This window comes from Tamandua tetradactyla, chromosome 4 (assembly GCF_023851605.1).
Source record: "Tamandua tetradactyla isolate mTamTet1 chromosome 4, mTamTet1.pri, whole genome shotgun sequence".
Lineage (NCBI taxonomy): Eukaryota > Metazoa > Chordata > Mammalia > Pilosa > Myrmecophagidae > Tamandua > Tamandua tetradactyla.
In genome coordinates, this window is record NC_135330.1 from 73,407,633 (window position 1) to 73,411,323 (window position 3,691).

Sequence of the window (3,691 nt, forward strand, 5' to 3'; positions counted from 1 at the left end):
CTTTACTACACTACAAGTAATAATTTCTCAAACCTTTGAAATAAAGCCCAGGGGGATGTTTAAGAAGAACTACTATATCTCTAATTGAAAACACAGTAAAGTGACTCGGTTTCTTACCTTCTGCTACTCAAAAGCCACCCTCTCTACCACCCATTCAGTCATGTTTTCTTGCAACTTTGCGGAGAGGTAGTAATTACATATATTCTTTCCACAAGGCTGATAGAGAAGTGACTCCTATGTGAAGATATCCCCAAGAAATGATGCTTTCCAGTTGGGTTTGTTAAAATAAACTTCAGTAAGGCAATAAGAGGGGAATGACTAACCTTGGCCAATCCCTGAAAAAGAAACCCAAATAACAATGTACACACTTAGAAGCAGCCTTTGCTTTAAACACCTGCAATATCCTTCCCCTAAAAGACTGCCTTACTAAGAAATGCCAAGTTCATGCCAGTCAATCAAATGTAGACACATAAGAAAGGACTTTTCTACTGGAAACAGCCTGCAAAAGGCAATGCAATTTAGATACCAGTTTGAACATTTCCTCTCTTGGCTCCAAGTTTGCCTCATATAAACTCCCCCTTTCTACTCCCTGGGCAGAGCTCCTCATCAGTTTTCTCTCAGCACTGATTCAGGGATTGTTTGTTGTCTGAAATATTAACATATTTTAATTACCTCAGTTTTTCTTTCATATGACGAATTCCTACTTCCAGTGAGGCCAGCAAGGTGCAGAGAGCAGAGGTGGCCATGACCTGCCATTTTAAGATGGCCTTAAAATTAACACTGATGAACTAATATGGGATGGTAGAGGAGACAACAGTCTGGCCATCTCTATAAACCTTGTGGCCACTCAAAGGAGACAAGATTCTCCCATAATCACTTACTGAGCTTCTTGAATCTGAGTTGATGTTTTTATTAGTTTTTCGAAAGAGATTGTAATTATCTCTTCAGATATTACTGCTTCCTCATTATCTTTTCCCTATCCTTCTGGGATTCCAATTATACACATGTTAGAGCAGTGGCTGTGTTCTATATATTTCTTTTGTTTTGTTCAGTTCTCTCTATTTTGTCTTCCTGTTATTCAGTTTTGATATTTTCTTTGGGCCAAACTTAGAGTACATTAATCCTGCTTTCTGCTATATCTAGCATGCTATTAAACCTAACCAATGAATTCTTATTATTAGAATTCTATAAGGGCAAGTGGTTGGGCAGCTTGTAAGATGTCCTAAATGCCCATGCTGTCTGAGCTATGTGAAGAGACCAGCTCCCTGCAGATAGATGTGATGCCTGGTAAGAGTGACTTCCACAAAGGGAGGCAGGCAATGAGAACTGGGAACCATCCCCAAGTCCCTCCTGTGATGGGATCCCACCAAAGCTCCAGAAGGAAAGTACAATGGGGGAGGGGGAGGAGGACCAGTCAGTGGTAGAGCCTGTGAGAAAGGAGGCTTTGCAAACAGTCCCAACCCTGGGGAGCAGCCAGGGCAAATTGAAGTCAATGACTTAAAGAGCAAGGATGAGGGAGAGGAATTTGACAACTGGAAGGACCACCACAATTATTTGAAAGAGAAACAGCTGAGTGGTGCAGGCTACAGAGTGTCATTTGCCTTGGAAAAAGCCAACAAGATATTTCTGAGAACATCCAGAGCAAGAGAAGCAAGCACTAGATGACGGGCTTCAGAGGCATTATGAGAAGACCCTGTTTGATCAGTGGCTTTTATCAAAGAGCTTTTCTCACTTATGGTTGTCAATTGTCTGGCCCAAGAACTCAGCTGCGATGAGATTATTGATAGATAGTAGTTAAAAGCTGTTAGAAGAGGAAAAAACTACTAGAGGAGAGATCCAACACTCCACTACCATTTGAGTTCATTCCAAATAGTTATCTACTTGTGCAAAACTAAATCTTCAAAAAAATTTTGCTTCTGTTTTTATTTTTGTTTACAAAATAAAAGAAACTAGGGCACCCCTGCCCCCCCATATGAGACATGACATCCAGGGGTGAAAGTCTCCCTGGCAACGTGGGAGAGGACTCCCAGGGATGAATCCAGACCTAGCACTGTGGAATCAACAATTCCATCGTGACGAAAAGAGGGAAAAGAAGTGTAAGTAATAAAGTGTCAGTGGCAAAGAGAGTTCAAATAGAGTCGAGAGGCTATTCTGGAGGTTGCGCTTACACAAGATTCAGGTAAACCTTGCTACCTATCATAACTTACCAACCCTCAACCAGGACCATTCCAGCCAATCCTAAAGAACACCTAGGACAATATATAAGATTCCACAAGGGTTCCATGTACTAGAGTAACTTTCCAGAAACCTGCAACCTCAAGATGGGTCGCTGGTCCAGATAAGTCCTGAAACCTAGCCCAGCCTCTCCAGAACATCAGATAGTTCCATCTCCATACCCACGTTAGTGATAGATCCTTCCAATATGAAAAGTTTAGAATTGCCATAGCCCAAACATCCCTAAAGAGAGGGATGGAAAGATCAAAGGTGATGGTGGAGTTATACAGAGAAGATAGGACTTAACAAATGAATAATGCTGAATCATTAAATTGATATCTTTTTTAGTCTCCAGTATTTCAGAACAGCTAGAAGTAAAAACCTAAAATTGTGAAATTGTAATCCATGTCAAGCTTTGAAATATGTTCTAAAATTAATTGTGCTGTGCTTTGAAATTTATAGCTTTTTTGCATATATGTTATTTTTCACAAAAAAAGGAAAAAAATCAATTGTGATGATGAAAAAAATATTTAAACCCTCTAGCCTCCTATATTCTGGAGCAGCTAGAAGGAAAAATATCAGAGGATTGTATGGTAGCCCATGACAAACTCTGGGATCTGTCCTGTAACTACTTATTGAAGAGTGCTTTTGCTTTTTTATTTCTTTGCTTTGTATATATGTTATACCATACAATAAAAAAGGGTAAAAAAAAAAAAAAGAGAGAATAGGGCAGTGATTGCACAAATTGAAAGAGAAGGGAAAAGGCTCTGAGGACTACTGAAACCTCTTTTCAAGAATGTCCTGAAACACCTATGCCTTTGACTTTTTTATTGATCCATATTACTTTCGTTGCATAAAGAATGGTTTTGCAAGAATAAGTCACATCCAAGACAAGCTGCCAACAAAGAGCCCACTGATATAAACTGTGTAATGAGAAAAAAAAAAAAAAAGCAAAATGTCCAACTTAGTACACAAGATGTCTTTGAGCTTTTATGACTGGAAGCCTATAGAGAAAACTTTGAAAATTCCAACCTTGTGATTTAGTCAAGCTATAGTTATCAAAGGCTAGATTATTTGTGTAAGATGGAGTTTTCAGTATCCCTACAGGATGAGCAAACCCAAAAGGAAATATATCATTTGTGCTATGTCTTAGCACATGTTTCTGAGAGTATCTGAAATTTTGTTTATATATGTATCTTGATCATTTATAAAGCTATTATGATCTATAATTCAAGAGAATCCATTGTTATGACCATTTTAAAAATTAAGGCCAGGCCACAGTGGCTCAGCAGGCAGAGTTCTCGCCTGCCATGCCAGAGACCCAGGTTTGATTTCCAATGCCTGTCCATGCAAAAAAAAAAAAAAAAAAGAATTAAGACTAATTAAAAGTAGGATGCTTATTATAATGTTACAAATGCAAACACTATAACACAGGTGAAATCACAAAGAAAACAAACTATTTTTAACATGCTTATAT

General features: G+C 38.6%; 1 pseudogene; it reads left to right on the forward strand.

Moving 5' to 3' along the window:
- Positions 1-1,217: 1,217 nt before the first annotated feature.
- On the forward strand, positions 1,218-1,791 carry LOC143679067 (EP300-interacting inhibitor of differentiation 1-like; annotated as a pseudogene).
- Positions 1,792-3,691: the final 1,900 nt, after the last annotated feature.